This window comes from Pelophylax lessonae (assembly GCF_965119305.1).
Source record: "Pelophylax lessonae genome assembly, chromosome: 6".
NCBI lineage: Eukaryota > Metazoa > Chordata > Amphibia > Anura > Ranidae > Pelophylax > Pelophylax lessonae.
In genome coordinates this window covers 227,621,499-227,636,953 of record NC_138773.1, presented here as the reverse complement: position 1 = coordinate 227,636,953, position 15,455 = coordinate 227,621,499, and the positions used below count along the sequence as shown (strand labels likewise).

General features: G+C 39.6%; 1 long non-coding RNA gene across 1 annotated transcript; it reads left to right on the top strand.

Annotated features, from left to right (window-relative positions):
* The first annotated feature begins 1,987 nt into the window (after positions 1-1,987).
* LOC309557321 lies at positions 1,988-2,462 on the top strand. Its single transcript, XR_014225385.1, has 2 exons — positions 1,988-2,075; positions 2,177-2,462. It is a non-coding gene; the product is annotated as an uncharacterized lncRNA (long non-coding RNA).
* The last annotated feature ends 12,993 nt before the right edge of the window (positions 2,463-15,455 follow it).

The following is a 15,455-nucleotide window of genomic DNA, read 5'->3' as shown; positions in this document are numbered from 1 at the left end:
GCAAACTTATATTCTGAGGTTTTAATTACATTGTTTTAATATAGTCAGTCGTGAACTAAAGTGGGCTGGTCTAAGGCATGAAATTCCAGAGCTGAAAATGAGTCCCACTCCGGCCCTGTTTGGTGGCATTTGATCACCTGTGCGATTTTTATTTTTTGCGCTATAAACAAAAAAAGAGCGACAATTCTGAAAAAAAAAAAAAAAACGATATTTTTCACATTCTGCTATATAACATTCCCAAAATAAAATTTAAAAATCTAAATTTTTTAACATTTAACCCCAATTTGTTTTCTGCTACATATTTTTGTTAAAAAAAAATCGCAATAAGCGTATTTTGATTGGTTTGTGCAAAAGTTATCACGTCTACTAACTAGGGGAAAGATTTATGTCATTTTTATTGTTTTTTTTTTTTGTTTTTTTTTACTAGTAATGGCGGTGATCTGCGATTTTTAGCAGGACTGTGACATTGCGGCGGACAGATCAGACTCCTAACTGACATTTTTGACACTTTTGGGGGGACCAGTGACAGTACTACAGTAATCAGTGCTAAAAATATTCACTGTTACTGTAATATGTAATAATGACACTGGCAGGGAAAGGGTTAACATTGTGGATGATCAAGGGGTTCAATGTGAGCCTAGGGGAGTGATTCTAACTGTGGGGGGGGGGGGGTGGCTTGTGAAATCATCATAGAGACCTGTTATCCTATATAGAAGGATCACATAGGCTCCGTGATCATTGCAGGGAGAAGAACGGTCAGCTGTGTTTACAACAGCTGACAGTTCTTCTCTCTCAGTAGGGAACGATAGCGGGTGTCAGGCGGCAACTGGAGCCGTCTGCCCCGTGCATTGGCTTCCCCGCTGCCGAGTAGTGGCGGGAGCGGGCCGCCTGCGGGGCGCACTCGCGCCCTAGCTGCAGGCACGCCACTGACGCAGGTCCGCACTGCCGCAGTAAAAAAGGCAGAAGGTGGTCGGGAAGACGTTAAATAAAATAAATCTAGTAGATCGCACACCTTTAAAATTAAAAAAAAAAACATTTTTTATTTTTTCTTGAGGTTGGAAGGAGGAAAAGGGGAAATGAAAGGAAGGGTAAGATATAAGCTGGAGACACCAACAAAAATTCTATGGTCTTATGCAAATTAATGTTTCTCCATATTGTCATAATGTAATGTTATAACTTTGTGGTGTTTGTGAAGAAATGTAATAAAAATATTTAAATACAAAACTAAACACTTTCAATTGTATCCTTTTAGGCAGGCATTTGTACTACATAGTTGAAGGTAAATTTAAGGAAAATTGTACAGAAAATTGTAAGAAAATTGTATAATGTATGGCCAGCCTGAGCTGGAGTTTGACTTTAATTTGTTAGTGTATCTAAATCTGCTAATCCATCTAACACTCCCCTCCCCCCAGACTGAAAATGCTGCTGTCCAAAGATGTCTCTGTGCTCCTTTATCCATTTTAATACTGGAGGCATGTTAGTAATCAGGGAAAAAAAAATGATTGGTAAGATGCAAAATTATTACATTTTGGGTTTGGGTTTAATACCGTTTTATTTATTTTTTTATCTGTCTGGAGTTGAGCTTTAGGAAAAATGAGTGTACAGTAAACCCCCCTCCATTGCGGGGGTTACGTTCCGGACCCAGCCGCGAAAAGTGAAAATTCGCGAAATAGAAAAACCCTATTAAAATGCATTGTAGGCATGATTTTTTTACTGTCACTGTACGTGTAAAAGCATTTTAAGGTCTTTAAACACACTTTTAAAACAATAGAAACTCATTTAAACACATAAAAGATACTAAGAGACATAGCAAGAGCTATGGAAAACACAAAAATATTTCATTTTTAATGATTTATATAGTAAAATAACATTACAAAAAAAAACGCGAATTACCGGGACCGCAAAAACTGAACCGCGATGTAGCGGGGGATTACTGTAATGTGTTGTGAATAATTTGCTGCAGTTATGTATAATAAATCCGGCTACACAGTGACTGTTTGCTGTGGAAGGGGTGCACCATCTCATGGAGGAGGCGTCTCTGGGAAGTCTCAGTGAAGAGAAAAGGAGAAGTCTAAGTGAGTTTGCAGATTGCTCACTAGGGAGGGCAGTGTGTGAGGATTGGGTGAGTTTAATAGGATCAGCTCAGTGTAATCCTGTTTTATCCATTGTAATTCAGGCAGCCAAGGAGACGGAAAACCAGAGGAAAGAGACTTTTATCCGCTCAGGGGGCAGGGACAACAAAAGGCATCAAGTGGCAGAAAATCAATTAAAAAGAATCCTCTTCTGGGCCAAAATCCAGCAGGAAAGAGAGCATCCAGATATCACAGATTGGGCTTCACCCTCCTCCCAACCATGCCCCATCTAAATTCTGTCTCCCTTCCTCCCCAGTTCCTGCTCAAATCAAGCCTTCTACTTAACCTCCTTTTCAGAGTTCCTTAACATTAAAGAAACAATACATACAACTTGGCTCATGCACTATTTTTTTTTATGGCTGGGAAGTCATGGGAAATTTCACATATCTGTAACATCCTGACATATGACAATTACTCATTTTCCTACCGCTGTTATTGCTTTTCAGATTTTTAAAATAATATTTAAAGAATTTAACTGGGTTATATGCAAGTCCCTAATAGTCGAGGGAACCCATGCAATGTTTATTTCATCAACTAAAATATTTTCACTGACAAAATTAACACTATTTTAGTTGACCAAAATGAAACAAAATTTAAAACAATTCAGATTGCTAAAATATGACTAAGGGTCCTTTCACACGGCCGCTCCGCTGCTTTCCGTGTGTCCGCAAATCATCCTATTTTTTTGCGGATGATTTGCGGACATCAATGTAAGTGAATGGCACTGCGGATGTCAGCGGAATACCATCCGCTGACATCCGATTTTCATCCTTTCAGTTCTGTTCCGTTTTTTGGAACGGAACAGAACCCCATTTTTCCATCCGTGTAAAAAACGGAAGGGAAGGAAAATCGGATGTCAGCGGTGTCATCCGCTGACATCCGCAGTGCCATATACTTACATTAGGTCCGCATATCATCCGCAAACGGATGGGATGATATGCGGGCACACGGAGCGGATGACAGAAATGTCATCCGCTCTGTGGAAAAAAAAAAAAAAAAAAAGTCCCGCAGCGGACCTTTCACACGTGTGAAAGGAGCCTTTAGCTAAAATTGCATTTTAGTCAAAAGAGTGTGACTAAAAACTAAATCAAAATTTGACATCAAAATTAACACTAGTTATACAGTATAATGCAATGGCTAAATCTGTGTCTGTAGTGCATGTTCAAACCGTAACACCATAAATAATAACGTTATTAGATTTTTACACCAGGAGTTTATAATGAGTTTGGAAATTCTAGAGAAATGCTTAAACAATGCATTAACTAGACCCATTAGATTTTAGGCTCGGTTCACACTTATGCGATGCGGGAAGGCTGCAAATTCGCAGCCTGTTCCCGCATCCCAAACGCACCCCTGGCAGTTCACACTGCCATATCCGAAACTCTGGGGGTGTCAATCAAATCTTAACGACACCCCCAGTTTGATCGCATATCGCAGTGCGATCTTGCAGTTCGCACAGGATCGGATCGCACAAGTGTGAACTTCTGTGCAATCCGATCCTGATGCGGCTGCAAAAAAGGGTCCTATGCGTCTTTGCTGCGGGTGCGGTGCGAATTTAGCCATACAAAGTGTATGGCTAAACTCGCACCGCACAGCCGATCGCATGTAATGAAGGAGCAGTGCGCTCCGATATTACATGTGATCGCCGCAGCCGCACTAGCGTGAACCGGCACTCAGTCTACTAAAATTATTTTAGTCCTACGCAGGGGCTGCCCCGGAAAATTCAAAAAACTGTTGGAACCATGGTTGGATACCCCTGATCTCATCCCATGGGAACTTATATACCAGAGAATATTTGTGTGTCCAAGTAGGCCATACATGTATGATTCGTGTTCAATTAAATTGAGATATCTGAGATATTGTCTTATTCTGTGTGGGAAAGAATTACTGTTTTCATGTGCAGATAATTTACTGGAGATCGGTACGATATATATCCATTGGTATGATATATATTTATATTACACTGTATGTAGGAATGTATTTCTTTGTTTTTTTTATGTCCAACAAATTTTTCTGTGCTTATATGTCCTGGATTGTCAAACTATTTGTCTTTAATAAACATTTTCCTGATTAAAAAAAAAGTTATAATTTTAATCGTCTAAAATGTTCTGGAGATTTTAATCAACTAAAATACAACTAAAACTAAAACAATTCAGATGACTAAAAAATGACTAAAATGGCATTTTAGTTACAAGACTATGACTAAAACTAATTTGAAATTTGATGTCCAAATTAGCACTGAACCCATGAAGGGTTCTCAAAAACCTTTAGTTTATGTCGCTGATATCTTCACTTAAAGAGGTTGTAAAACCCTCTCTTAGAAGTTGTACCTATAGGTAACCCTTTAATAAGGCTTACCTATAGGCACTGTAAGTATCTCCTAAACTTGCACCGTTTAGGAGATATTTACTTTTAATGCAGCCAATGACGTCATTAGCGCATGTGCCGTGAACTGCGGCTCTGGCCAATCAGATGGCCGGAGGAAGCGAACCAGGAAGTAGGACGGCCGAACATGTCGGCTGTCCTGTTGCTATGCGGGCGGCACTGTGGGGGCTTTGTTCTAAGGTAAGTATTTCATAATGAGCTAGTATGCAATGCATACTAGCTCATTAGGACTTTGTCTTACAAGTTTGTTTTTTTTTCTCATTTTTTTGTGCAGGGTTTACTTCCTCTTTAATAAATATGTATGAAGAGCTTTCATGGTGAGAAGGTTATAGGGTCAGTCTGCCCAAAACTGAGATTTCTGTTTTTGATAATTGCTGGGGAGTTAAACAACCTGAAAGTTTCGTATAGTTCCTATGGACTTTTTGGACATGGACTTGTTGAGATCTCCACAATTGAGTTCTTGGGTTTGTGGCCATTATAAAAGGTTGAATCCTAATATCGCTCCTGGAGTTTATATATTATATTATGGTGAAACAACACCAGCTGCTGGAACATGCAAGGTGGAGGTGAGGTGAATACCCAAAACTCCCAGGTGGAGAGGTACAGAGTTGAGGTTTGTTTACACCAACCTCGTTGGGCTGCATTTGGCGACATTGCCCAGTGCTTACACATGGCAATTTGCCTAATGACCATAATTTTTCACTGCAATGTGTGCTGAAAAAAAGTAGAACAGGTTGCACTACACCACATCACAACTAATTGCAGTGCTTACAGTTAAATGAAATGTAATTTTCGGACATTTCAATAAAGTTGTAAAAAAAGGTAAACCGTGTGATACGTGGTGTGATTGGGCCCCTAGGATTAATTGCAAATAGATTTTAATGTGAAAGTATAAAAGACATCTAAGAGGTCTGGAGCAGTCTCAGCCCACCAGTCTACGCATCACCACTTTTTGATGGAGTAACATTTAAGAGAAGATTTAAAGCATGGGTGTCCAACCTTTTGGCTTCTCTGGGCCACATTGAGTGTAGAGAAATTTTCTCGGGCCGCATATAAAATATATACTATAGTTAAGGTATATAAGTAATAAGACGCCACCGCCGTATCAGGAATACTAGAATCGGTATACAGAGGTTTACTTCTTCTAAGAGATATTAAAGGAACACTCTAACCACCATGACCACTTCAGTGATTTGAAGTGGTGATGGTGGGAGGAGTCAGAAACACTGCACATGCTGGGATATTTACAGTTATGTGATGGGGGCTAGGGGCACCCCTAGCACATATGACTTAGGCAGCCAGAAAATGTAATGTCCTTACTCATACATGTATGAACAAGGACATGACATATTATGACAAAACGCAACTAGTTATTAAAAAACATATTGCAGCAATTTACACACGCTAATGAACATACCTTTCTACCTATTTTGCAGACTGCTGGTGCGGTTACTGTTGGCGGTTACTGCTGATGGGTAATGCTGGTCATGCGGTTACTGCTGGAGGAAGCAGTGGCTGCAGTAGAGAGCAGAGCCGCTGCTTTCTGTATGGTTCCTGTCACAGGCGGAGTGCATTTCATATCATACAGGAAGCAGCGGCTCTGTCACTGACTGCAGACATCCTAAGTCTCACGTGGCAGCTAGGAGAGCGCACGGCACTTGCAGCCTAGTGCCTGCCCATCCAATACAGCCTCACCAGTGCGAGTCTATCCAATGCAACCTCACTAGTGCATGCCCATCCAATGTCGCTTCACCAGTGTGTGCCCATCCAATGCAGCCTGATCAGTGCCCATTCAATGCAGCCTCACCAGTGCATGCCCATCCAATGCAGCCTGATCCGTGTCCATCCAATGTAGCCTCACCAGTGCATGCCCAGTTAGTTGTAAGTCGCTATTGCGGTGCCCCTGACTCGACTTCCTTCCTCCCCAGCAAAAAATAAATAAATTGTCAGGGGGCAGTGGGCCGCATTGCCTGTGGTTCTGGGCCGCATGTGGCCCTCGGGCCGCAGGTTGGACATGCCTGATTTAAAGGGTTATTTCACCTTTACAGAAAGAATGTATAGATGAACTAACACTGGACATAATCCCCGTACCTCTGGGGTTTCCAGAAGGATTTTAAATCCCTGCTCTTCTCTCTCTTCTTCATCAGCATCTCCAGGACAGACTGAATGGATTCTGATCAGCGCCATCCATGTAGTCTGGGAGATAGAGTAGTTGCACAGTGCTTCATCAACAAGTTCGGGCATCCATAAAACAGGACCTGGAACAAACTGGTACAGGTTATAGAAAGTATAATGCATGTAAGAACTGTAAATAGTGCCATCTACAGGTCGGAGGCATAAACACCAGACCCATTGAGAACGATTCCCCTTAGTTCCTGTCCAAGTGGAAAGTGCCATACAGAAAAGGATGTGAGTGAAAATCTCCCCAGCAGGATTCTAAACCATAGCAAAGTCCTGACAGAGGTTTTAACTTTTCCTGCACCACTACAACCTTTATGTGAGTCCAGGAGCACTTGTGTTCAAAGTTTGACACTTCCTGGTAGTGTCAAGAGCTTTTCGTTTCCTTTTGCATTTCTAAAGGTAAGTACAGGTGTCAGCATTATATATTTGCAGCTTGTTTAGTGCCTTTACAGATCCAGCAACTGATGGGACACACGCCATCCCAAGTTGCTCTAGTTGCCATCCTGATACAAGAATTGTTTTCATGTATACTTTGGAATGATACATGTACAATAGAATGGTAGTGTTGTACTGTGTTATCCATCAATTAATGCACAGATTTACTTCTTATATATGTAAGCTGTGCTCCCTGCTTGGTGTGTGCTGCAAATGGCAAATGTACCTTGGTGAACCTTTGGCCTCATGCACACTGGACATTATAAAAATGCCAGTGGCTTTAGCCAAAGAATGCCGAAATAAAAAAGTTTTATCGCATTTTGCAGTGTTTTTTTTAGCATTTTTAGCAAAACTAGCTTATGCTCAAAAACACTCACAAATGCAGAATAGACATGTTTTTCAGCTTTTTTTTTTTTTAGGGTTTTTCAGAGTTATAGCATTTTTACAGCTCAAAAACTCCTCTCAAATCCCACAGTTTGGGGTTTTTTTTCCAGCCAGAAAACACCCCTGCCAAAAAACCCTGCTAAAGCCTGGACACATAGGATAACATGCTGGGGAGTTTACTGGCTGCAGACAAAAACTGAAGCCAAAAACAGCAGCTGTAAAAACATCCAGTGTGCATGAGGCCTAAATCTCATTTAAAGTATTGCAGTCAATGCTTGTGTGATTACAACCAATAGACTTTCCACAGCATCTAATGGTTTGAAATGCCCACATGCTCCTGTTAGCTTGATACCTTGGCTAAACTTTAGGTCATATGAGGTAGCTCAGCAGAAGCAAGAGTTATTTTTTCATGTATATAAATTTTAGTAATTTTTATCCACCTAAAATAATAACATGATTTTGTAATTGTGATATGTTCCCCAATCATTTATGTGATGGATGAACTTTAATGACAAGTTCTCTTTTTTTCCCCAATACTTTATTTCAGAAATGATAAGTTCTCTTATAGGCACACACTAGGTAAACAAATAAAATGAAGAATTAACACTAAGGCCTGGTTTACACTGGTGCGTTCTTAACTGATCCCACTTGCGTCGCTCATTCTTGCCAAACTTTAGTTCCACTTGAGTGTGATTTCAGCCCATAGAATATAATGGCAGTTGCACCCAAGTCGGATCACCATCCTAACTGATCCGACTTGTATCGCTCATTCTTACCCTGCTTTGGTTCTACTTGGGTGCGATTTCAGCCCATAGAATATAATGGAAGTCGCACCCGAGTCGGATCACCATCTTAACTGATCCGACTTGTGACATGCAACGTGTGCTCAGAGGTAAAATTTCCCCAGAGACCCCCTGCTCCTTTAGTCCCTCCTGTAGTGTGTTGTGGTGCAAAATTTATTGAAAAAAAAAACTGACGTGGGGTCTCCCCATAAATCCATACCAGGCCTTTTGGGTCTGCTATGGATTTGGGGGTGGGGGGGGGACTTCACGTAGTTTTGTTTTTTAAATTTTGGCATAGGGTTTCCCTTCAAAATCCATATCAGACCCAAGTCACATTCATCTCGATGTTGGATCAAAATTGGACCCAGTTCATTAGAGTCGCATAGAAGTGGGATCGATGTGGGACCAAAGTCACAGGGCAAAGTTGGATTGACGGTCACATGAGTTTCGTGTCGCACTAGTGTGAACCGGGCCTTACCAGTGGGATACACTCTAGGCTTGCCACTGGCTCTAGTTAATATCTGATATTTGTGCTGTCTGTTCACCAAATCACAACAACAAATCTTGTGACAAAAGACTGCAGTGAATATGAAGAAGCTCTGATAATCTAGCTGTAATAGATCATATACAATTTAGATAAGGTGGTAATTATGTGGGCTTTAACACATTTTAATGGATAGCAATTGACTGTTAAATGTCATTTATTGACTACAGGTAAGAACCATAGAACAAGAGATCAAACTGACAAAACACAAAAGACAGAAAAAACCTCTTTAAATTATTCTTGTATGCAATCTTATCAATTCTTTATAATTCTGTCCTTTTAAATACACATTACTTAACTTCCTATTAATTAAAGTGATTTTAAAGTATATATTTTTTGTTAAAATAAAAAAGATGTTATACTTACTTGCTCTTTGCAACGATATTGCATAAAGTGGTCCCCTACCTCCTCCTTGGCAGTCCCCCGCCGGCTATCCACTCCTTTCTCCTCTAGGTGGCTCCTCAACAAGCCTGGTGGTGTATGTCTATAGACACATACAGATCCAATATGCCATGTCCCCGCTCCCTCCTAACAGGATTTTAACTGACAGCAGTAGGAGCCTATGGTTCCCACTGCCCTTAGTGTCCCCTAGAAGATCAGGAAGTGAAGGGAGCAGTGCTGCAGCTGGGACAGCACTGGAGCAGTGAGAGGAGCCAGGTAAGTGTTTAGGGACGGGGGGCTAAGGCAAGTAATTAAATTTGTTTTTATGTTTACCTCACCAGGAAAGCATTAAAGTGTAACTATTTTGGCTGGAGTAGGTTATAACCCCTGTCAGTTTTTTTATTTGCCATCTGTGTCCTGCTGGGGAGGTTTTCCTTAATTTCCTGTCCCGAAGCCAAAACAGGAAGTGAGAGGAAATCCCTTCAAAGTAAAGGAATTCCAGGGTGTCACCAGAACTAGTGTCCCCATTGGAAGATTTCCCCTCTAGTGTTCTGGAATCAACCCAAAATTTGTGATTTTCTTTTACTTTCACATTTGATGATAATGGTAAACAGGACAAATAAAGAGGGTGAATCTCCCTAACGGACAGACAGCCAGCACTAAAAACAGCACTAAAACTCTGACCAGTGATCGAATCCCTCTCTCCTCTATCCAAAAACTTAAAAAATTATATTCTGGCGTTAGTTACACTTTAGGGTAAAAAAGCTTTTTGACTTCAGAACCACTTTAAATTAAAGCCACCATATGTAACCAGTATGTATTATCTGCAAAACAAATCCACACAAACTAATGTATCGAATTATAAGAAACATGAACATAGAAATAAAAGATTATTGTCCCCAGACTTGATGGTGAAGGAACGCCTTCAAATGAGGGTATCTGTCTAAAGCTGGTTAGAGATGGGTAGAATTTAGAAATATTTTTTTTGGGAAAAGAAGGTTCTAAGAAAGTTTGTTCCTTTTTCTAATCATTAGTGGGTCAAATCAACATTTGTTTTCAACCACAGTGATGAGAAAATTCGAAGGAGCAGGATGGAAAATTTTTCTTGAATGAACAAATTTTTTTAACAGCGTATGTGGTTTTCATTCGGTAAAGCCAATTTATTCCAAAATCAAATGTTAAAAGCAAAGTCTTTCAAACAACAAACTAATGTTCTGAGAATTTGTATTTGAAATTCTATCCATCTACGTCCAGCTTTTCCTCACATTGTATAGATATGCTCTTCCTCCCTGTTGTATCTTTAGGATGGGAAGTGAAGAAAACATACTGCAAAAAAAATAAAGTTTTGACTTTAGATCCACATTACCATCCTTGTGCTAGCCATGGTGAGCCCCTATTTTATGTAATCCTGTGAAGGATGTTGGTACTATAAAAAAAATCAATGGTATTCAAGTTGAGGAAATAAAGTTTCTAAATTGATCCTAGTGACAAAAAGGATCTACTGATCAGCTACACAAAACTTCTTTTTTGAAGTAGAACTTTTCTATCCGCCTTCAAGAAATTCCAGTTTAGTCTCCTGGAAGTTTGCTATGAAATTTACCCTCCGCTTGACCCTAGAATGCTATTCTGCCTCCTTATAATCCTGTTCCACTTCTAAACTACCACCTATGCAGGGCAAACAAACAGCCTAAGGATTTGCACAATAAATCAGATTAAGAAGGCTCTAGCTGTAGTTTTCTTTGCAATTAGGAATCAAAGTGACAATCAGTGAGAATTCCAAAGAAGATGTCAATTTGCATGTCCCCTGAAGGGCCTACAGAGGGTCAGTTACTGCCCCAAGGGTACTTAGCTTTCTCTTGCTGCTGCAGGGGTAGGAGGTAATTCATGAATACAAAACTGCAACTAGGAATATACCTAATGAAGAGTATTATTAAGGTTTAATATCTTCAAATACCAGGGCTGGAGATTGCTACTTAGAAACGGGCATATCAGGAGTTAATCTACTAAAATGTCACTTGCAGATCAGCGGTACGCAAAGTAACTGAGTAGTTCTTTTTTGCCCCTCTGGCAGTAAAAGAATTCAAATAAATTGCTTCCCACAGTCCTAATCCTTTCTGTCTGTTTGACAGATCCCATTGAAGCTCTGGGAATTAATATTAAGACATTGGAACCAATCCCAGCTGTTTATTGACACTCTTCGCACTTTCTTTCCAGGAATACTCCGCAGCACCGCAGACATTTTTAGGCACCTCACTCTACAGCCTCCTTGCTTCCTTTGAAGGCACCAAAAAAAAAAAAAAACAAATCCTGTGGGGTTGGAAGATGAGCTTGGAACAGGTACTAGTTGTTATGGAAACGAGAGAAATCTGTGATTCCTCCAGTGTGCACATTTCTATCACACACCCAGGAACCACATCCTCATTTCACTAATTACAAACAACCATGATAGCATTGCTTCTCTCAATTAAACTGATTTGCATCTGTCCCTGCAGTCTGATGAGGACTCCTCTGCAGCTGTCATTTGGTTAGAATGTTTGGAATTTAGGGAAATATGCAATGCCTAAGCTATTGACTGGGACTCTATTTTTATTATACAAATATATAATATGAATATATTGTTTGTATTTTTCTTTACATTATTATATCTCATTCCCATAATCCCTTGCAAATAAAATTTCAGATCAGGTTTGTAGAAAGATCACCAGCAGAGGGCTTTTAAAATAGGGGAGAAGTTATAAAGCTGAAGTAAGTGGTACTTTCCATATCCTTCCATCTCTCACCGAAGGCCTAGAGCTGGCTATACACTAGGATATTTTCATATAAACATTCGTAATAAAATTCTTTGTACATTTGATGACTGGACAATTTTTATTCAAAAGTATTTCAGAATTGTACTTGCTTTTAAAATTTGATTTTGGAATGAATGTAATTTCCACAAACACTGTTAGAAAAATGTGCATTTGAGAAGAAATTTCCATCCTGCTTAAAGCGGTTTTAAACCAAAAACGGAAAATGTAAGATATTGCAGCTTACTGATCATTTGACTGAGCAAATAGGTATCCCATGATCCTTTGTGGTATTTTGGTATCATGTTTTGGGGCTTCTAATGATATTCTGGTTACACCTCTTACCAGTTCTATGGAATCAACTTTTCATTAGTCTACTGCCTGCTCTGCCCCGTACACATGAGAAGAAATACGGCCAGGAAATTTCGTCCGACGACCGATCTGCCGATTTTCGGCTGGTTAGTCAACCGACTCCGACTTTTCGGCCGAAAAATCCTGGTGTGCAGGCTATATAATTTTTGTCGTCCGTCAACACACATCCGATTTTTGTCTCATGTGAATGGAGACTTATTTAGACTTCATATGTCAGCTCTGCTGCACAGCGGCCCTGAAAATCATTTTAAAGGCTTGGCAAATATGGATTATAAAAGCAAAAAGAGAAATCCTGAGACATTTTGTGTGCTTCTGTATGGGATGGCCATGGACAGGCAATCTATTTTGGATGGTTTCTCTGTTGAAGAGATTTACTCTCTCTTTTTATGCAATGAGCTCACAGGAACAGAGGGTATATGTCCATAATAGGGAAGCAGACAGAAGTCATAACATAAGAAAGGTTCTAAATCTTCCTCAGCTGTATTAAAAATGCCTTCCAGGTCTACGTATGCTTCCTATACTTCCTTCTGGTGAACATGCAGGAAGTGAGAGTAACTCCAGAGGAACACAAAAATAAAACTAATCTAATATATATATATATATATATATATATATATATATATATATATATATATATATATATATATATAAAAATGTTTAAGCTGGAGTTGGATATTAATACATCATCTTATTGTAACAATTGGATTGTTTTTCCTGACATTGACTGAAGCGTTGCCACTACTTTATCTGAAAAATATTCTGGGTCCACCAAGAGTACAAGCATGCCTTGATCTTATAGACAGCAGCACAAATCTGACAACTTTCTGAATGGAGTTGGGCTTTAACTGCTCTTTTGACAGTGATAACAGGTGATTCTCTGTCCTCTGCACTGTAACTGACCCCTTGCTGATAACGCATCCTTTGATCGGTAAATAATTTAGATGCTAATCCAATTAAAGGACCAGCCTTAAAAACTTTAATTTCACCTAATTGCTCTCTAATTCAGATCTTTAGATCTGATCACTGAAGATCACTGGACATCATGGAATTTAGTAATCTCTTGAAAACCTATTTATAAAAACATAGCTAAAAGATACAAATAATTACTACTTAAAGGGAACATGAAATAAACAGTAAATGGTCTTACATAGGCTGGACCACTATTTGAATAAAATTCTGTCTAGTTTTTGAACACACTGTCAAAGGTATTGTAAAATTTGGCAGCTTGTCTTAAGAATCTGTTTATGTCACAAAATAAATTACTTTAAGGAACCCTCTCCTGCACTGGAAGATACTTGTATTTCCTTCTGTTGTTAATCACTGTGTTTCGTAAAAGCATTTAGTAATACAAATAATATAATAGGGTTCTAGTTAAATTAGTTGTGCTGGGTTTTATTTGTAGTCAAGGTAGGAAGCTTCCATACTAACATGGCAATGTGGATCCCTCCCCAGCCATCTACTAAGACAATAATTGGAAAAGAATTCCAAATAGCCCCAGGAACCCTCCCCCTTTCCACCCTTCCTTAATAAAAACTCAACCCTCCCCAGTTGTAGAAAGTGACCAGTTTGCCTTTTATCCCAGTTTTCCTACACAATAGAATTCATGTAATTGGATAGAGAAAGAGCATCTGCATATCCCTGACAGAGATCTTTGTGGCCTCCCCCCTACCCTGGCAGGGAAGAAGGGAGGGACAGGCAGTGGACACAATCAGACCCCATATAATTAAAACTCATTTATTCAACAAACAAATTGATTAAAACATGTCAGCGTATTTTATATGATTTCATGCTTTGGATGGTGTACATACATGTCTGGCCTTTGAAAAATGTGCTTTATGTATTAAAAATGCTGTTTTGAAATTATATGAATTTATGTTAAAGAGTGCCTTTCCTATAATTTGTAATCAATTATAGCTCTACTAAGCATCACAGGAAGCTAATGGACACCATGAATTGTAAATACTGTTTATCCTCTACCATCCAGTATTTAGCCTTGTGTTGATACTGTATAATGTCTGTTAGATATAACAGATCCACTTCTATCCTTCATGGCACACGTTTAAACTTCAAAAGTAATCCTGTGTACTTTCCTTCTTAGCACAGTTTAAATCCCTTTTTATTAACTGTATAGTACAGTATATGTATACTGCTCCTCAAGTAAAAACACTGTATTTTGTAATTTAATCCAAGCTATGGCACTGTGACATTTTTTAAGTGTTAAGCTCTCCTCGTGTATGAGTATACACAGTACCATTTACTATCTTTAGCTTTCTTTTATTTTTTGTAAAATAGCCATATCAGTCTGTTCACTTTACAACAAAATATTTAGACTCCAGAAACCTGTATATCTGCAAATAATTAATTTATGCCCCCCCCCCCCCGTCCCCTCATCGCCCCAGGTATAGTAAAACATAATAGATTGTTTGGTCTAGAGCAGTGATGGCGAACCTTGGCACCCCAGATGTTTTGGAACTACATTTCCCATGATGCTCAACTACCCAGAGTGCATGAGCATCATGGGAAATGTAGTTCCATAACATCTGGAGTGCCAAGGTTCGCCAATACTGGTCTAGAGGTTGCGTGTAGAAAGGGTGTGGAGAATACAGAATTAACTTATTCCTCGCTCTGGCAGGTGCTTCTCTCCAACAGGACCCCGGTATGTGGATGGGTCTTCCACGTCCAAACTGCTGCTCCTGAGTGTTGAAGAGATGCGGCTTTGTGGGAAGTCACTCTGTACACACCTTTTAGATTGAACAATCTATTGACCCTTAGTATATTGTGGGGGGGAAGGGGGGGCACATGAAGCTGAAATTTGAATGCTAACTGGGGTCCACCTTTACAGTATATGTAAACCCAAAAGCCAAAGCTCTATGCTTTGTCCTGTGCACATTTTGTTTTACTTAACCACTTAAGCCCCGGAAGATTTTACCCCCTTCCTGACCAGGGGGTATTTTGCGATTCGGCACTGTGTGACTTTAACGGACAATTGTGCGGTCGTGAGACGCCATACCTAAACGAATTTGACGTCCTTTTTTTTTCACAAACAGAGCTTTCTTTTATGTCACAAAATAAA